This window comes from Primulina tabacum, chromosome 18 (genome assembly GCF_025594145.1).
Source record: "Primulina tabacum isolate GXHZ01 chromosome 18, ASM2559414v2, whole genome shotgun sequence".
Lineage (NCBI taxonomy): Eukaryota > Viridiplantae > Streptophyta > Magnoliopsida > Lamiales > Gesneriaceae > Primulina > Primulina tabacum.
The window spans coordinates 5,675,629-5,697,682 of record NC_134567.1 but is presented as its reverse complement, the minus strand read 5'-3'; the positions used below and the strand labels follow the sequence as shown (position 1 = coordinate 5,697,682).

The window sequence follows — 22,054 nt, the reverse complement described above, 5'->3', positions numbered from 1 at the left end:
TGTCTCGTCTCAAGATGCGGTTGTTCCTGTCCCGCCTCAGCGCGAGATGGTTCGGGTCCCCTCCGAGGACGCGATGATGCTGAGGTGGCTCTTCCACTCCCTCGCCTCCCTACCATCGCTACGTCTCAACTCAGATGTTCCCACAGACGGCGCCAAGTGATACTCACGGGAAATTTAGGGTCCGATCCACGCAAGCGTCACTAATCTAGACACGGGCTCCAAAATTACCCTGGGCCTGAAATCACAAATAAGACCGTTAGGAGGGGGCCAGGAGGGTATCCTGGCGTAGCCCCTCTGACGCTCAAGTCAGAGACTGAGGATATATGGGGGTAGCAGCTAAGGGCGCTGCTGAAAATAATATAGTGAATAGCTTAACTGAACAATCAAACCTGGTATTTATAGGAGAATACCTGGGCCCTTGGTGGGCTTGTTTTCCACTTGGGCTAGGGATGAGCCAAGAGTAGTGGGCCCATCCATGTCTTCCATCTAGGCTAGGCCCATCTATGGAGTATCATGCAGTTTTCTATTAAAACTAAACGGTTAATACTTATAAATCAATCTATCAACTGAAAAGATTTTTCAGATTTGGTAGTCTTACCAAAAATCTGCATTAATGTTAATTCATAACCAATGAGCTAGCACAATGGAAATTTGGAGTCTTCATTTTTAATTAAGTAATTTCACAATTCTCAAACCAAATTTGTGATATTAATGACCAAATTTGCGATATATTAAATAAAATATATTTAAAATTTTCTTTTATTTAATAATGAAACAAACATAAGGGTTCTATTTTCATTTTTATGCTGAATTTTGTTTCACTCATGGTACATAGAGCAAATATTTACTTTTTATAATTAATTTTACCTTCAAAGACAATATACTATTTTTGAGTTAATTCACTATTTTAATTTTCAATTAATGATTTATCTTAATTTCAATATTAATGTGAAATTATTATTATTTAAAAGTTGTAACTCTTTTCATAAATTCCTTTCAATGTGATAATAATTTATCCTAATTAAATTGTCAACCTTTCATGTCACTTTTGTGTATTATATAAATCCTCCCAACCCATTTTCATTTTTCTTAAAAAGAGAGTGGAGAGACAAGCCATAAACCCTGTATTTTATCACCACCAAATTTACGAAGTACTATTTCAATTCATTTCATTTTGTTAATTTTCCACAGCCAATTTATTCACTTCCATACTAATATCTACTCATTCTTTTTATTAAATTAGAGTAGTGTAATAAGGATTGAAGTTCACTGAAAATAATCCTCTTTTATGTGGATACATTGGGTATTGTGTACTTGTGGATATTTTAGGATTTCTTTATAAAATATAATTCTTAAGCTATGCCATGAAGTTGATGATAGAAAATGATCAATAATAGTTTCTACTGTATGAAGCTGAGATCAAGTTAACTGAGATTATAATTGGTCAGGAAGCCGGTCGAGCGTGAAAGGGAAAGTTGGTCTCGGGTGGTGTCTTCTTGGGGGCTCTCGAGTGTGTGTGCCTTATGGCGTGCATGGGGCTGAGGATTGGGTTAGTTTGGTCCAGGAGGGCTAGGGAGAGTCGGTTCAGGTCTTGTCCTCGATTGTTAGGTCTAGGATCGATCAAACTCGGGTATGGATGCATCTAGGGTTTCGTGGTTTGTGCGCTGGAAATTTTCAGCAACTTTCAAGCGTGGTTCGTAGGTCCTAAGGGGTCCGGAATGAGTGGTTTAGGGGCTAGTCTAGTAGGTTCAAGTCATGTTTTAAGTTGGAAAAGATTTGATTAAGTTTCGGGTTAAAACCATGACCCTAGTCCAAGTTTTAAAATGAATCATTTAGTTTTTGAAACAGGACTCGATTTTACGTCTAAGAAAGGCTTATTATTATGTTTTGAGGTGTTTTAAGGAGTTTGGTAGGCTGGGTTGAAATTCTGAGGTCCAGGAGTAAAATGATCAATTAGGGTTTCTAGGGAAAAAATGGTCATTTTGCACACAAGTCGAGTTTTAGTCGTGGCAGCTCCCTAAACACGATTTGACATGTTTTAAATATTTATATTATTATGTATATGATTTTTTATGAAATTATGAAAAATATGTTGCATGCTTGATTTTAAGGAAAATTACGTATATGCATGATTTTGATAAGTGATGAAAATAATGACTTGTTTTGAAGGATATGATAACATGTAAGGCCAAGGCTCAGTGGATGGGTAATACTGTCGCTGATGTCCCCGCCACTGGGTACCAAGGTTACGTAGATGGATCCGTCGAATAGAGCTGATACGAAAGTCACAACTAATAAACTGAATTCAATCAAGAAAATGAACACTGTATATGATGATATGTTGAGACATGTATTGACACGTTATGACTTATTACGTTTACGTTTACGCTTTTGAGATCATGAAACATATTTTTTTTACGGTACTTTTACTGTTGCCTGCTATGTATATGTACTTGCTATAACGTTACATGTGTGTTGAGTCTTTAGACTCACTAGGTGTGAATGATATACGTGAGCCTATTGATCAGGAGACTGGAGGTGCCGAAGACTAAGTAGGCAGAGTTGGTAGTGCGCACACAAACCTGAGGACTGTAATTTTCCGCAAATCATGTTTAAGAGATAGAGTGATTTTAGATATTTTCATACTATGTCTTTTTATCATGTTGATGTTTGACAGGATTTTTACACGTTTCATACTTGTTTTATTTTTTTAAAACGTATGCCGACGGTTGACGAATTGTCTATTTTTTTTAAAATACAGTATTTTTTAATATGTTGGTTGATTACTTTTGATTTAAAATGTGAAATTTTTAGAGACTATTGCATGCATGCATAAAGGTATAATTTCGAAAATGAGCTTAAAAAAATTATAATAGTATTTTGAGTAGTAGACGTTTCATTTTCATTTTTTTTATTGAATTCAAATCATTAGTTGTGACTTTCGTATAAATTCTAGTTCGATGGATCCATCTACGTATAATCATGGTACCCGGCGGCGGGGACATCACCGACAGTTTTACCCATCCACTGAGCCTTTTCCTTACATGTTCCTGTTCGTGTTCGTGTTCGTGTTCGTCTTAGCTACAACCAACTCTCCTCCTTAAAAAACATGTCATCGTATTCATCATTTATAAAAATCATGCATTTACGTACATTTTCTTAAAACAAAGCACCCAATGTATTTTCCGTATTTTCATAAAAATTCATATTTATAATAAGCATTAACATTTTAAACATGCAATTTTAGTTATCAGGGCGCAGCCATGACATCTAACTCAAACCGGGGTTAAAATGACCATTTTTCCCCTGGAAATCCTTATTGACCATTTTGCCCCTGGACCTAACAATTTCGACCTGAAGCCAACCAAACTTATTAAAACACCTCAAAAAATATTTATAACCATTTCTTAGATGTAAACTCGAGCCCATACAAGAAGTTCTATAACTCGCTTAATACTTAGACGGGAGTCCGCGTTTTAGTCCGCACGTAACCAACTTAAACCATATTTCAAAGGCCCTAACCAAACTCTGTATGACCCAATTAAACTGTCAACAACCTTGAACACCATGCCATAACAAGACCCCAAACGAACCATGCTCATGAAAATCAAATACTCTCAAGTGCAGGAGCCGCGGCACTACAAGAGCCGAAGCTCTAGTGCTACGTCGCTGAAAGGGCAGCGCTGCGGCGCTAATCCTGCGCGAAAAAACCAAAAATTTCAAACCCAAATCCAAGCCATCCTACGCTCACCCGGTTCGGACTAGGCTCGAACCAACTCCTCCTAGACCACAACCAGACCTTCCTGCATTTCCCTAGCCATGATCCTCAAACCCACGCTCTCGAGTACACGAGACACAACCAAACATATAAAAACCGAGCCCTATCAACGTCTAGCTTCCTCGATTTGATCCTAGCCCAAAACCAGCTACTCGAAACATTCCAAGTCGTGTCCCAGATCCACCTGGGTCGAATCCACGTCCCGGAACATCCCTTGCACCACTGCACCCCTTGAAACAACCGATTGAACCAAAAACCCTAACTCGAAACATGTATTTCCGATCGATCCTTACATGAACATGAACCCGGTTAGATCTCAACCTCTAGACTGCCAAAAATCAGACGTAATTGAGTCCCCTACCAATCGTTCTAGGCGGCCCCTTCAACCAAAGCCAAAACGTGAGAATCATGAGAATAAAAATGCGTATTTTCGTGTAGAATTCACGTTAAACCGATGCATAACACCATAACCACAATATATCATGAAAATACAATTCAAATCACATATTATTATGTGATCAATGTGAGAAGAAGGGAATCGGGCGTGCCTTTGCATATTTACACTCGAAAACAAAACAACAATTACGTAAAACGGGTACCGGAAAGATGGAGAAGAGTTGCTATGATGGTTTCTTACAAAATTTGACCTCAAATACTGCTGTTGGACGTGAAAGGCTGCTGGAATTTATGAGGGGGCGACCGAGAGGAAGTGTGGTGTTTAGGGTTTGGGAGGGTAGGGTTAATTATAATATTTAGTGATGGATTGGTTCGGGCACCTTTGAAGGTGCTTCAAACACAATATTCTCAATGAGCTGCAATATCTTGTATTCTAAAAATGTAAACACCGATTAATTAGATACAGTTTGCTTTTAAACCAAGCGGAAAATACTCGAAATAATCATTCGTAAAGAAAGTTAATCACTTTAAAACTTTTAACTTCTGTAAACTAAATAACTGATATAAAGGGGATCAGTTCTTGCATATATACCAGTTCAGTTATGGTGAGAATTGAACTGATAACAGTTCGAACTGATCAAATCAGTTTTAAAACGAAATTTAAGCAGTTAAATACACAAGATATGTTTATGGATGTTCGAAGATTCAACTGCTCCTACGTCACCCTTTCTACCACCTCGGGTAGGTTTAACTAGAAAACTTTGATTTATACAATACCTTGTACAAACTCACTCAGTTTAGGACTTAACCTACTGCCTAACCTGAACTGTTAGCCTAGACTGAAGGCAACACCTTCCAGCCAACACTTGTTTAACGTCTATGTGTCAAAGGCTACATACACAAGTTTAACGTCTTTGTGCAAAACTCAATCAGCTTATGAGTAAGCTCAATTTCTGTACGTGAGTTATTGTGCGTGTGCGTGTGTGAGAACTGAACTATGAATACAACACGAAGCAGTTGGCATGCCCTTTTTTCTTCTGGACTATGCAGTTGTCATGCCCTTTTTCTCTTCTTTTCTGATCTTCACACACTTGTGTGTTTTTCCACACTTATATATTGATAATCTTGGTCTGTTTTTTATAGAGGCAATGAGATTGTACACCAAGACTCATCAAATATGTTCGTTGCAGTTGAATCTGTTGCTCGATATTTGTCTTTTAATTTTCGACATCCATTCTGGAATGTTTTGGGTTTAAGCTCTGATGCAACGTCTATTCTTGTCCTTTGATTGGACAAAAGCTTTTCATTAATGTGCACAGCTGGATTCCATTGAATGAGCTTGTCGTGTTCTGCAAAATGATTAATTCATAACTGATGTTATGAACTGGTCAGTTGAACTGATCTTATACTGGTTCGGTGAAATCAGTTGGCTCGTCAGCTCAACTGAATTCGCTGCTTCAATTGAACTGTTCAGCTAGACTCTTCATCAGTTGAGCTCTTCATCAGCTGGCCGGGTTTCTGAAGGTCTTCTGCTGAACTGCCTATCAGCTGGACAATCAATTGAACTGGTCTTTGATATAGCAGTTAAACTGGTTCAGTTTGGGTGATCAGTTGGCGCTTTCAGTTTGCGTCTTGATAGCTTTAGTTTTGGCTCGATAACTGATTAGTTTCAGTTTCTGCGAACTTAGGTAAAATCATTTGAAACAAAATAACAAGTTTTGTTAACATCAAAATCAAGATTTGGAACATGACATGTTCCAACATTTAGCCTTAATTAAAAATAATGGGGTTGAGTAAGATTTTAGGCCCAATATATCTTAAAGTAGGCCAATTAAGCCCAAAAACACCCTCGCAAAATATTTCGTTTAAGTACGTCTTTGAAAATATTGCTCGAACCCTCAAAAAGTCCTCGACTTGCTAAAATTTGCGTACTGGTTCAAAATATGACTCGATAAGTAAAAATATCCTACAAAATCTCATTTTCGAAAATCTCACATATATTCATAATATATTAAATAATTATTTTATAAAAACATTTTTCCTTACTGTCCCCGGTCTCCATTCCTCGTTCTAGCGTGAAATACTGTTAAAAGCCCTAATAAATGAAATCTTAATGAACCATGAAATAAAACACTTATTCATGTCATGATCATGCATTTAATGCAATGAAATTAATTAAATACTTATTTTAGCAATACCCTAGATTACATGCAGTCAGGTTTCGTAGTTCGAATTTTCTAGACCTTACAATACAGTATGCTTTCTAATGAGTTTCATGATCTTACGTTGAGAGACAGACCTCATATCATATATTGTATTTTCAAAGATTTTATCTATGCAGCTTGCATGAGTATACAAATAAAGTAAATGTTATAATTGGATAAAATCATAAAATATTATTTAAATAAATATTGTTTTTATATAATAGTCAATATTCCTTGAGCCGCAAGTTGCCTTATCGTACATCAACTATAACAATATCTGTTGTTTGGGATGGTGTCCTTCTCGAAAATTCTGAAACAGCAACGATTCTTTCAGTCGAGGCAAGGATAAATCCTTTATCCGCAAAACGATATTGCCCGTATACAATTTCTTCACGTTAACGGCAATCGTCATCTAAGATACAACGACTTCTATCAAGAGTAGTAGCACAACAAACTCTTGATTTCAACGAACAAAATTATGCAGCAGTTTTCAAGTATAGAAGAGAGAAAAATGCAAAAATATGAGATGATAATTTTCGAACCCCCAACAATGATGTAGTAGAGGATTATTTTTAAATGACTACCGGATTCGTAGAAGAAACGCGTCTTTCTGGACCGGATGCGTAGAAGAGTTACAACTTTAGACAAGGAACACATTGGTTGGTGCAAAATCAGTCAAGAACTGAAACTTTGATGCCAAGGGACGCGCATGATTTCAGAAACAGTGCAGCGCGCGCAGCCGCGCGACAACATGCACAGCCGCGCGCAACTTTCTGTTCGCGCTCATCAAGGTGCCAGAACAATGCGCGCACCCGCGCAAGAAGCTGCGCGCGCACCCGCGCGGGAACCTGCGCTGCCGCGCGCATTGCTCTGTTCGTTGGCCAAATGATTTTACTTGATTAATGGGAGAACTTGTGTGTACTAGCAAACGATTTGGCGTTATTTCATTTGGTGTATTTTATTTACTAGTTTGGAATGGACTGCATCACAGAATTAAATTGACTCAACCTTCTCTTCAGGCAAAAATCTCCGTAGATTCCCGTATGCGGGGCATGTGATGGCGTTGGAAAAAAAAGAACGAAGTAAAGAATATATCAACAAAACTAACGAACTAGACAAGTGTTGGTTCATCGGTTTTTCTCGTGTCCAAAATGTAGCGAAAGTTTTAAAATTTTATTGTGACGTTCAAAATTTTCTTTGGACACTCGTATGGTTTAGATAAAATAAACATACAAAGAATGTTTAAAACTTTAACATTTGGTGAAAGATTCACAAGTCTCCAACTACTCCGATATTAGCGGATATAGCTCTTGTTGTAAATCCCTATGAACTTTCTTCGAGTCTCCTTCTTTAATCTTCGAATCAGGTTCACGATCGGATTACTTGTTCCTCTTCTAATTTGCACTAGAAAATTAGAAGATATTTTGCGTAGAGATAGAACACTAAAAACCGATACAACTCTCAAACTTGGAGTGACCAAATTTTTCTTGCTTTGAAAATGGATTTCGAGAGCTTATGAAAAAAAATTTCTTTTTGATTCCTTGCATGTCTCGGAATGCATACTTGTGCAATAAGAATAAAAAATCCTTATTCATTTTCTAATCCATTCTTTACTTAATTAATTATATTAATTAAGTTACTTATGGATTCAAATTGCATACCATATATTAGCCAATCTCGAATTTTTTTTTAAATGCAAATATTTTGAGAATATCATGCACTAATATTATTTTGCTTTTGTGTGTAAGTTTTTGAAATTATGGTATCAAGAATATTTCCATATTACATAAATCGATACCATATTTTATAAAAACTTAATGGGCTTTATTTTACTCAATTAAAATATAATTTGATTATTAAAGTCCATTTGAACTTTAATAAATTAGCATGATTGGCTTATAATCTTACAAGCCCATGACGCATGCTCTCATTACATTAATCTCATCATAATCCCGATAGGCGATCAAATATCATCGATGTGACAATTTCAACTTGTTTGCTATTATGATGCACACTTTAATTTTGAGATCATCAATGTCTAAATAAGGCAGGTGCACTCCCTTTGACTGTTTTAGCAGTCATGCTATCAAAATTTCTATAAGCTTTTATAAACTTTATTTTTAAACTTATCGATTGATCATATCAAACTTATTTCTTATAAATTCAACTCATTAAATTTATTATCTCAACGGAAACAAGTAAACCAGTGCTTGTCTGACCCTCAATGATTCAGGGATACAGTTAGCCGTGGATTCACAACTCTTTGTGATTCAGGACATAATATTTTTATTCGGGCTTACCCTAATTTGCCTCATTCTATGTATCAACTATTGATCATGAGAATGTCAGAAATCATATTTCTGATTAAACTCATCAAATCATGGTAAGAACGGCTAGTAGCATCGCCCCATTATTCCCTAGGTATCACTGATAGTGCCTGCAAGAACAAGTCGATTATGATTAATGTACAGTATCTTATATATCCCGATCGAATTTGCAACCATTGGTTCATCGAGGGTTGCATAATAATTCGATAACTATGTGACACAACTTTGATAATAAATAGTGGCATCGCGTGTACAATTGAGGAACTCATTCTTTAACGTATATCTCATACTCTGGCCAGAGATTCCATACACTAATATTTCATCATATCACATAGGATATCCACACCCGTAGGTGAGCAATAAACTTCCTACTACAATGCACTGGCACCTACATGTGTCGCAACTGTACCCAATCTCGTCACCTGATGACCCTTCTGGAGTCGGCAAACAAGTCAAAACACAGCCCTAGCATATAGAGCCTCAGTGTTGTCCCGGGTCGTAAGGACTAATGGTGTACAATTATAACCACAGATTTATCCTCTCGATGAACGATAACCACTTGAAAAGTACGAGGGAGGGTAGATCAGTATAATCATCATATCACTACCCATACGCATGTTTGGAAATCTTTATGCCCTTACCAAGAAACGCGGTACACAATATCACATATGGTAGTCTCGAGTTCAAGCGACCTTTATCCACGTTTTAGGCGGTTGAATCGACTAAGAACAAATTTAGATTATACAGTGTTTACAAATGAGTTTCAACATCGAATTATTATTCATTTGTATTGAAGTATAATCAAGGTCTTTATCTATGTTGATCACATGGGTATATAGATAAAGAAATAACAAACCATGAAATAATGAATTATATTAAAATAAAGATTGTTTATTACAACTGAGTCAATAAATTTTCCAGTCAACAGTTGACTTACAGGGCATCTACTCTAACAACTAGCACAAGTGTCTCATCAAGACTAAATGTTATACACATGCCACAAGTTGAAAACAAACAGAACATTATGTTTCATGAAAAGTATTTGTCCAGTGTGGAGGCTTTCAACATATTATAGTTTTGCATTACGTCCCAGCACAGCAAGAAAGTACAAGTTAAAGAAATTAGTTAAGAAAAACTCACGACGGTGAGTAAATGGGCTTTCCACATTTGAGAAGAACCGTGACATAGTTCTCCATGGAAGTGAGAAGCAATCGACTCTTGATCTCAGTATAACCCTGCATAACAAAGAGTAAAACTCGTGTCAACAAACAATTGACAAAGTTTTCCGCTAAATCAAGGAAAAGAAGGAATGAAAACTCACAGAGGCCTTGGCCAGTGCCTTAGCAAGTAGTTCTGCTGGAGATAAATCACGTGAATTAAGCAGATCTTCAGCAGCAGCCTTGAAAACAGGAATGACACTGCAAGTAGTAGAGCATATAAAAATTGTGTTCAACATCAACAATAAGCATTTTCTTAGAACATTCCAGAAGCATACCTAACAGAGATATTTTTTCCGCTGCATCTGCACCAGCAAGTTTAGCTACATCTGCTGGCTGCGGAGCAGATATGTGTTCAAATTTGACACCTGATTCTCTTTCAATCCTAGAAAAGTTCGATTTCCTGGGATCATAAAGCAATACAGCAACACTAGATTTACCTGAAGGAAATAACAATAAGCTCCTTAACAATAAAACCAAAAAATTTACAAAAATTAAAAAATGATGGACACAATATTAATCAACTTACCTGCTCTCCCTGTTCTTCCAGACCGATGAATGTATGCCTCTACATCACGATGAGGCTCACACTAAATCATAACAAGTATTTTGTCAGATGTGAAAAATAATAAATCAATAAAAAGATACTCTTCATCTCTGCTTAAGATGAGAAAAAATTGAAACCTGAATGATTAACTGGACATCATCAATATCCAATCCACGTGCTGCAACATTTGAAGCCACAATTTTTGAAAATTTTCCTGACCTAAATCCAGAAAGTGTAACCTGAAAAAGCGTCAGGGACAATGTCTAAAGAATGCTGAAGTGCGATCTTTATGTTTGATATCGGTTTTCTAATACCCAAACGCAGCAGAAGTTTTAAAATTTCTATTTTATTTTGACAATCAAAATATATTTGTTTTGGACACCCGTATAGTTTATTATAATGAAACATACATAGGATGTTAGAATTTTATACCTTTGGTAAATTAATTCACTTGGCTCCAACTATCCGTGGTTAGCGGATATAGCTCTTGATGAGTTCCCTACGAACTTTCTACAAGGACTCCTTCCTTCAATCTTCGAATCAGGTCCACGACTAGAAGATTTGTTCCTCTTCTAATTTGCACTAGTAAATTAGAAGAAGTTTTTACGTAGGAGATTAAAAACGAGACGCGGTTAAAACTTTTCCTTCAAAAGGAAGTGGCCGAAATTTTGTGGAGAGAAGAAGAAGGATTTTCGAAAATATGGTGGTGGTGGATAGGGTTACGCCATGCTAACTCCTATTTATAATTAAGCAATCACCTAATAATCATAATTAACATTAATGAGCTTGATTAATTAATTGATCTAGTCCAACTAGTTTAATTAATTAATCAAAGTCCATTAAGAACTTCAATTATTTAGTATGTTGGACTTGTACTCCTACAAGCCCATTAAACATACTTCCCACCAATTTTAATTTAATATTTAATAAACTCAACTTTTGAGCTTAATAAATTAAATCGATTATAAATTCAACATTTGAATTTATTGTTTAAATTATAAATTCAATTTCTTGAATTTTATTACCTCCAAAATTTAATATTTAATAAACTCAACTCAGATTTTATAAATTCAACTCCTTGAATTTATTCTCCCAAAATTTAATTATCATAAAATCAACTCCTTGAATTTACTATAATATATATTCAATATTTTGAATTTATTCTCTCAAAATTTAATTATCATAAATTCAACTCCTTGAATTTACTATATCATAATATAAATTCAACTCTTTGAATTTATTCTCTCAACGGGAACAAACGATCCAGTGCTTGTGTGACCCTCAATGGTTTATGGATACAGCTAACCGTGGGTTCACAACTCTTTGTGATTCAGAACATAATCCTTTATTCAGGCTTACCCTTATTTGCCCCATATTATATATCAACAATTGATCATGAGAATGTCAGCAATAATATTTCTGATTAAACCCATCGAATCATGGTAAGAGCGTCTAGTACCATCGCCACATGATTCCCTATATATCACTGATAGTGCCTGCAACAATCAGTCGATTATGATTAGCGTACAGTACGGTCCCTTCATCTCATATATCTCGATCGAATATGCAACCATTGGTTCATCGATGGTTGCATAATAATTTGATAACTATGTTATACATATAAATAGTGGCATCGCATGTACTATTGAGAACTCCTTCTCTAACGTACATCTCATACTCTGGCCACAGATTCCACGCACTATAATTTCATCAGATCACATAAGATATCCACACCCGTAGGTGAGCGGTGAATTCCCGACTACAATGCACTGGCTCTTACATGTGTCGCAACTGTACCCAACCTCACCACCTGACGACTCTACTGGAGCCGGTAAACGAGTCAAAGCACAGTCCTAGCATACAGAGCCTCAGTGTTTTCCCGGGTCGTAAGGACTAATGGTGTACAATCATAACTACGGACTTATCCTCTAGATGAATGATAACCACTTGGAAAGACCGAAGGAGGGTTGTTCGGTATAATCATCATATGACTACCCATCTGCATTTTGGACATCTCTATGCCCTTACCAAGAAACGCAGTACACAATATCACAGATGCTAGTCTCGAACTCAAGCTGCATTTATCCTTATTTTAGGCGGCTGAATCGACTAGGAACGAATTTAGAATATGCAGTGTTTACAAATGAGTTTCAACATCGAATTAGGATTCATTTGTATTAAAGCATAATCAAGGACTTTATCTATGCTGATTGCATGGTATACAGATAAAGTAAAACGAAACCATTAAAAAGTAAATTATATTCAAATAAATATTGTTTATTACAACTGATTCAATAAATTACCTAGCCAACAATCAGCTTACATGACATATACTCTAATAATCTTCGACTTTCCCGAAAGTCAACTACCCATAAACTTTAATCCTATTGCTTCGTGATGCTTTTCAAACAATGCTCCTGGCAAGGGCTTTGTATGTGGATCAACAACATTATCTGCAGAGGGGATTCTTTCGACGGATATATCTCCTATTCCCACAATCTCCCAGATGATGTGGAACTTCCTCAATACATGTTTGGATCGCTGATGAGACATTGGTTCCTTTGCTTGCGCAACTGCACCAGTTTTGTCGCAGTACACCGGGACTGGATCAACTCCATTAGGAATAACGACCAACTCTTGGACATAATTTCTAATCCAAACTGCCTCTTTGGCTACAGAAAATGCAGCAATGTACTCAGCTTCAGTGGTGGAATCCACAACAGTGTCTTGCTTGGAACTTTTCTAAGAGAAAGCTGCACCATTAAGCATGAATACAAAACCAGAGTTCGATTTCGAATAATCTACATCACATTGGAAGCTAGAATCATTGTAGCCTTCCAATTTTAATTCTTCACCCTCAAAGACCACAAACAAGTTCTTAGTCTTTCTCAAGTACTTAAGAATACTTTCACGACCTTCCAATGCATGGGACCAGGGTTCGCCTGATATCTGCTTGTAACACTCAGAGCGTAAGCAACATCGGGACGTGTCAATATCATACCATACATGATACTACCAATGACTGACGCATATGAAATACTGTCATAATCTCTATCTCTTCATCAGTTTTGGGACACATAGATTTAGATAGAGTAACACCATGACATATTGGTAAGTATCATCTCTTGGACTCTTCCATAGAGAATCGCTTCAAAATGGTATCGATATAAGTGGCTTAGGTGACTCCTAGCATCTTTTTTGATATATAGATTTGTATTCCCAAAACATAGGATGCTTCACCAATGTCTTTCATGGAGAATTTACTTGCTAACCATACTTTAGTCGATTGCAATAATCCTACATAATTCTCAATGAGTAGGATGTCATCAACATAAATTACTAGGAATGTCACTGCACTACTACTAACTTTCTTGTGCGGGCATGGTTCCTCAGGATTCTTAGCAAAACCAAACTCTTTGCTAGTGCTATAAAATCTAAGGTTCCAACTCCTTGACGCCTGATTGAGACCATATATTGATCTCTGAAGTTTGAATACCTTATGCTCACTTCCCACTGATGTGTATCCCTCAGGTTGAGACATATAAATTTCTTCTTTGATGTCTCCATTGAGGAATGCAGTCTTTACAACCATTTGCCATATCTCATAGTCATACCATGCTGCTATGGCTAGTAGTAATCTAATGGACTTAAACATAGCAACTGATGAAAAAGTTTTCCCATAGACAACTCCTTGCCTTTGAGTATAACCTTTTGCATCCAGTTTTACTTTGAAGGTCAATACCTTCCAATCCGCCCCAAACTTTCTTTTGTAGATCCATTTGCATCATATGGGAACGATTCCCTCGAGTGGATCCACCAATGTCCAGACTTGGTTTGAATACATATAGTCCATTTCAGACTTCATGGCTTCAAGCCATTTGGTTGAATCAGTATCAGATATTGCTTCTTTGAAATTCATTGCATCAAATCCAACACAATGCTCATCACGGATTGTTCATGAAGAAGCGTATATCTTGCAGGTGGTCTAATAACACTATCAGACCTTTTATGAGCTTGTACTTCAAATATTGGTTGTTGGGAAATGGGTTCAACTTCTATAGTTGAGGGAGTAATTTGAATTTCTTCAAGTTCTATCATCTTGCCTTTTCTATTTAATAGAAATTTCTTTTCCAAAAAAGTGGCATTTCTTGAAACAAACACTTTTGATTCATTGGGATGATAGAAATAATATCGAACAGAATTATTTGGATATCCTACAAAGTAGCACAAAGTGAATCTACTATCCAATTTGTCTCCTTCTGCCTGCTTCACGTAAGCAGGACATCCCCATATTCTCATGTAAGAATATTTGGGAGCTTTTTTCCATCCATATCTCATATGGTGTTTTATCCACTGCTTTAGTATAGACTTTATTCAACAACATTGCCAGCAGTTTCAAGCGCAAAGCCCCAAAATTTTGTAGGCAATTCAGTGAATCCCATCATAGATCGAACCATGTCCATCAAGGTTCGATTACGACATTCAGAAACACCATTCAATTGTGGTGTTGCTGGTGGAGTCCATTGTGAGAGAATCTCATTCTCTTTTAGATAACCCAAAAATTCAGCACTCAAGTATTCTCCACCTCGATCATATCGAAGTGCCTTAACACTTCTTTCTAGTTGATTTTCTACTTCAGATCTGAATTTTTGAACTTTTCAAATGCTTCATATTTGTGTTTTATCAAATAAACATACACATATCTCGAATGGTCATCAGTAAAGGTCATTATGAAGTAGGATAGCCCATATTTTGTGCTAACACTTAGCGGGTCACAAACGTCTGTGTGGATCATATCCAGTAGACCATGCGCACGTTCCACGTTTCCATTGAATGAAGTTTTTGTCATTTTTTCTTTTAGACAGGATTTACAAATAGGTAGAGAATTTATGTCTGACAAGTCAAACATGCCTTCTCCCACTAGTTTGTGCATCTTTCTTTGGGAAATGTGACATAGTCTAGCGTGCATATTTGTGTGGATTTGGATCATCTAACTTTCTTTTGTTTGTTGTTGAAATCATGTTTACTTGGACATTCACTTATCATTTCGAGAACATTTCTGGCACATATAATTTCTTATGTCCAGACTTCCTGCAGTGAAATAAATATGTTCTGATTTATCTGGCTTTGTATGCCTTTTAAGTGTCCTTTAGAGTTTGCCTCTTATTGGGTTTGTTTTTTTTTGTGAGGGGTAGAACATTTCTTTCCCTTACATTGTGGGCCATTTTTCGTCTGACAAGAGGCCCATTAGAAAAAAAAACAATTCCCTGTTTTATGGTAATCTTATAAGTTATAAACGTATTGACTAATTCTTCAAGGCTATCATCTGTCTTATTCAAATTGAAGTTCACCATAACCCCGTCAAATGAGGAAGAGAAAGACAACAAATTGATGTTATCTAGTAACTTGTGAGGAATCACATATTCCAGGCCCACCACATTCTCAATAAACCCACTCATACGTACACCACGCTCATGGGCCAATTGTCCATCTTGCATACGTGTAGTCATGAGCTCCTTGAAAGTAATGTGCATCATTGTATGAGTTTCATGCACCATACAACTCTTGCACGTGCATTCGAATGTCAGCAGAATTCAACATTTCCTCAAACTGTCCCTACAGTTCATTTGACATAGAAGCGAGCATGTTACACTTTAGCTTGCACACTATGGTCCTACCATCTTGCATGCTTTGTCAGTTCAGCAGGACTGACAATAGTGTGTATGTCATTTTCTCCGAATTCAGAACAATTTTCCCAACCAGTTTTGAAAATTAGATTCGATTAGCTTGTTAATAATAAAAATTGATTACGTGACGAAATCGAAAATATACTGATACGGAAACAGAATAATTGTTGCTGATAATTTTAAGATATAAAATATGGATTTTTATTTTATAAATTTCCCTCCCACTATTTTGACATTTCCACCACCCTCTGATGAATCAAAGAAATCGTATTTCCTTAGTGGGCACGTAGAGTCCAATTATCCAATTATAATCCCGAATAATATCAGCCAATTATAAATTCTAAAAGGTAAAATCCAATTGCATCCCTATGCAACCTCCGCGTGTTTTGCCTCACGTTTAATAATGACCCAATAATATGACGCGGTTTATTTACACGTGTCAAACCAACCCATCAATATTGAACTGTAATGGACGGTCGCCATGAGTTCCCCCAATAATATGAACCGAAGTCATGGGAGTTCCACTCAATTCACATCATATGTCTGGTGGAAGTAACAGCTTTCCGAAGTCTAGCCTCCCCAATAATGTGAGCCAGATACTGTCCGCGGGTAGCGATTAACATGCAACCATGGTTGATGGAAGGCAAGGAAAAATTAAACTCTTTTAATTTTTACTTTTTCGGTTTATTATAAATTTAGAATCATATTCAAAATGAGAGATTTTAATTTTAAAATTGTCTCATCATTTTAATTTAAAAATCGCGCGCCATGTTTGTATGTTTGCAGGATTCATGCAACTATATTATTTAATAATATACATACATGCATAGTACTATATATCGCATATATCATAATATGACATTCAACAATAGATAAGGATGATCGATCGCCAATACTATTAATCCATGTGAGACAAACATGGATCCAGGTCTAAAACCTAGGTGAATGCAGGGATGCAAATGCAACTATTACAAGAGCTTCCAATATTTTACATGTCTTCATCTTGTTCATCGGACCTACCATCTTCCAGTCTTGATCTCCCACTATTTCTAATAATTACATTTAAATATCCATGACACATAAGGGATACATCTTAAGGGATGAGAACAGGCCATAAACCAAGCCTACTTTAATAATATCAAATATTAACAAAATTAATAAAACAATAAAATATCCTAACATACACCTAACACATTGGTCAAGGCTCTCGATCATCCTTCATGCATTTAATATCAAATATTAACATCAATTAATTAAAAAAATATAATTAGCTGACAAATCATATATCTAATAATTTTATCACTAACCACCACAATTATTAAAGAATTTAATAAATTAAATGAACGTCTTTATTTAATTTTCAATTAAATCAATAAATATTGTCTTCTTGTAAAACTCATTTTTACCATAAATAATTAAAATCATATTCTAATTATTTATTTTACAAGAAAATTATTAATTTTCCAAGAATTAATTTTCAAAAAGAAAAATTGAGCCAATTTTCAAAAATATCAATTTTACCCAAAAATTAAAAAAATCAGAAAATTACACCCTAGGCCCAAACAATTCAAGCCCATCATCCAGCACGATTCCCGAGACATTCTCGGGCAGCCGCTTGCGCTGTCCGAACGTTTCGAGCAATGGCAGCAGCCTGTCCGCACGCTGCGCTGTGCGCCGTGCAGGGCGGCGCACAGCGTGCGGAGTCCGCACGCTGCGCCGCGCTACGCGCGGTTTGCCCGGAACAGTTCCGGGCAGATCCGAAATATATATATTTTTTGTTTTCTGGAAAAATAATTTAATGGTGCTACAATATTCTGAAACATTTTCTTGTGTGGCTTTGAAACAAATTATTCAATATCAAAACCATACGATTTAGAAAAACCTTGGCTCTGATACCACTGTTGGATCTCGGTTTTCACATACCCAAACGCAGCGGAAGTTTTAAAAATTTTATTTTATTTTGACAATCAAAATGTATTTGTTTTGGGCACTCTTATAGTTTATTATAATGAAACATACATAAGATGTTAGAATTTTATACCTTTGGTGAATTAATTCACTTGGCTCCAACTAATCCGTGGTTAGCGGATATAGCTCTTGATGAGTTCCCTACGAACTTTCTTCAAGGACTCCTTCCTTCAATCTTCGAATTAGGTCCACGACTAGAAGATTTGTTCATCTTCTAATTTGCACTAGTAAATTAGAATAAGTTTTTACGTAGGAGATTAAAAACGAGTGACGGCTCAATTTTTTCCTTCAAAGGAAGTGGCTTAAATTTTGTGGAGAGAAGGAGGATTTTCGAAAACATGGTGGTGGTGGCTAGGGTTATGCCATGCTAACTCCTATTTATATTAAGCAATCACCTAATAATCATAATTAACATTAATGAGCTTGATTAATTAATTGGGCTAGTCCAACTAGTTTAATTAATTAATCAAAGTCCATTAAGAACTTTAATTATTTAGTATGTTGAACTTGTACTCCTACAAGCCATTCAACATACTTCCTACCAATTTTAATTTAATATTTAATAAACTCAACTTTTAAGCTTAATAAATTAAATCGATTATAAATTCAACATTTGAATTTATTGTTTAAATTATAAATTCAATTTCTTGAATTTTATTACTTCCAAAATTTAATATTTAATAAACTCAAATTTTGAGTTTAATAAATTAAATTATCAGATTTTATAAATTCAACTCCTTGAATTTATTCTCCCAAAATTTAATTATCATAAATTCAACTCCTTGAATTTACTATAATATATATTCAACATCTTGAATTTATTCTCTCAAAATTTAATTATCATAAATTCAACACCTTGAATTTACTATATCATAAAATTCAACTCCTTGAATTTATTCTCTCAACGGGAACAAACGATCCAGTGCTTGTGTGACTCTCAATGGTCCAGGGATACAGCTAGCCGTGGGTTCACAATTCTTTGTGATTCAGAACATAATATTTTATTCGGTCTTACCCTTATTTGCCATATTCTATATATCAACAATTGATCATGAGAATGTCAGCAATAATATTTCTGATTAAACCCATCGAATCATGGTAAGAGCGTCTAGTACCATCGCCACATGATTCCCTATATATCACTGATAGTGCCTGCAACAATCAGTCGATTATGATTAGCGTACAGTACGGTCCCTTCATCTCATATATCTCGATCGAATATGCAACCATTGGTTCATCGATGGTTGCATAATAATTTGATAACTATGTTATACATATAAATAGTGGCATCGCATGTACTATTGAGAACTCCTTCTCTAACGTACATCTCATACTCTGGCCACAGATTCCACGCACTATAATTTCATCAGATCACATAAGATATCCACACCCGTAGGTGAGCGGTGAATTCCCGACTACAATGCACTGGCTCTTACATGTGTCGCAACTGTACCCAACCTCACCACCTGACGACTCTACTGGAGCCGGTAAACGAGTCAAAGCACAGTCCTAGCATACAGAGCCTCAGTGTTTTCCCGGGTCGTAAGGACTAATGGTGTACAATCATAACTACGGACTTATCCTCTAGATGAATGATAACCACTTGGAAAGACCGAAGGAGGGTTGTTCGGTATAATCATCATATGACTACCCATCTGCATTTTGGACATCTCTATGCCCTTACCAAGAAACGCAGTACACAATATCACAGATGCTAGTCTCGAACTCAAGCTGCATTTATCCTTATTTTAGGCGGCTGAATCGACTAGGAACGAATTTAGAATATGCAGTGTTTACAAATGAGTTTCAACATCGAATTAGGATTCATTTGTATTAAAGCATAATCAAGGACTTTATCTATGCTGATTGCATGGGTATACAGATAAAGTAAAACGAAACCATTAAAAAGTAAATTATATTAAAATAAAGATTGTTTATTACACTTGAGTCAATAAATTCCTCAGCCAACAGTTGGCTTACATGATATCTATTCTAACACTTTAAATATTTTTCATTTATCTATTTACGTGCATCTTCCACTATAGACCAAAAATATCATGGCAGAAACAATTTGAATGACCAAGTAGGAAAATCGAGGAGAAGGAATAGTACGAAGTCCGGAAATGAAAGTACGAAGTCGTTATTGGAGGATTATACTATAAATAGAGCAACAACTAATGGGAACCAAAAACAATTTTTAACATCAATAATGATTTTTTAAGCAAACAACCAGAGAAATCGGAGACCAGAACAAGAATCTCACCTCACGTGTGGCCTGTTGTATGTCACCATGCTAAGCATGAGCTCCAGGCAGTAATCCAGCAAGCGTTGAAGCGGAATCCTTTGTCTCCGTAAAAATAATAGTTCGTCCTCCACTAAATTATTTATTCCATGAAAAGAAAGGGGAGTGGAAAATAAAACGGAAAAGATGATGAGACGCTTACAACTGACCAAACATATCCAAACTCTAATAATATAGATAAAATATTTCTTAAAGTTTCTAGAAAAAGACCAACCTACTGTAGCAGCGAATTATATCAGGTATAACCTGTGATCTGACAGAACTTGAACAAGGAAGAACTATATGTCTAACATTGGTGCTAGCCTTCATTTTCTCATTGCCAACAAGGTCAGCGGTCTTCTTATCCGGTTATTAAAATTTAGTTGAAATCTGGCATTCAAGTACAGGTTTTGTCAGAATACTAAAATAACACTACTAACAGAAACAAATGCGGGCAATCATAATATTAATAAAGTAATGAAAAGATTTTTCAACGAAAGAATAAAATACCTTCTTCACCCAGTCTGGTAAAGTGGCACTAAAGAGAAGCGTCTGGACTCTATTTGCATCCTGTACCTTGCCTTCAAATTATATACTAACAAGAGAATAAGCAAGAAATACTTTTAAAGTAGGTCACACCCCACCAAAAATGTTGGGTTATCGTTTTTCTCGTGTCCAAAACGCAGCGAAAGTTTAAAAATTTTATTTCGACATTCAAATATTATCTTAGACACTCGTATAGTTTAAATTAAAAGAACATGCTTAGGAGTTTACAATTTATCTTTAGTGACTAAATCACTTGACACCAACTACTCCGTTATTGGATGTAGCTCTTGTTGAATTTCCTACGAACTTTCTTCAAAATCTTTTTTTTCGATCTCCTAATCCTGTCCATGACTGGATTATTAGTTCCTCTTCTTACTTGCATTACAAAGTATAGAAAATATTTTTCACGTTGGAGAGCAAAAATTGAGAGGCGACTCAAAACCTCGAAATTATTCAAGGTGGCCGAAAATTTGAGAGAAGGGAGTGCTATTTTCGAAAATTGCAACGAAGAGAATGGAGGCTAGGGTTATGGCTCTCATTCCTTAAAACAAAAGCCTTAACCTAATTACCTTAATTGTAGATTTATGTTCCATAATTAATATTAATGGGATTGATTAGTTAATTGTACTAGTCCAACTAGTTTAATTAGTTATATCACACACTACAACAAAAATGGCTTTCCGCAGCACGCATATGGGCTTTCCGCAGCGCGCAATGTTGCAAGCTGTTGAAAGTTCAAGATTATCCGCGGCATACATGTGCATGCTGTTAATACTATTATTCACGGCGTGCATATGTACGCCGTTAATACAACTATCCGCAGCATGTAATGTACGCTGTTAATATTCATAGAACATCTAAAAATTAGCGACGATTTTTGACAAAACCGTCGCTAATCTGCGACGGTTCATACCGTCGCTACTTTAGTGACGGTTTATAATCCGTCGCTAAGTTAGCGACGGTCTTTAAATTTAGCGACGGTTATATAACCGTCGCTACATTTCGTGACGGTTCAAAAACCGTCGCTAAATTTTTAGTAAAGAAGAAATACTTTTATAATTTAATACATTATAAAAAAAACTATGATAACTAACACTTAAAAA

At 36.0% G+C, this 22,054-nt stretch overlaps 1 pseudogene; it reads right to left on the bottom strand.

Moving 5' to 3' along the window:
• Positions 1-9,841: 9,841 nt before the first annotated feature.
• Positions 9,842-21,300, bottom strand: LOC142532265 (DEAD-box ATP-dependent RNA helicase 7-like; annotated as a pseudogene).
• Positions 21,301-22,054: the final 754 nt, after the last annotated feature.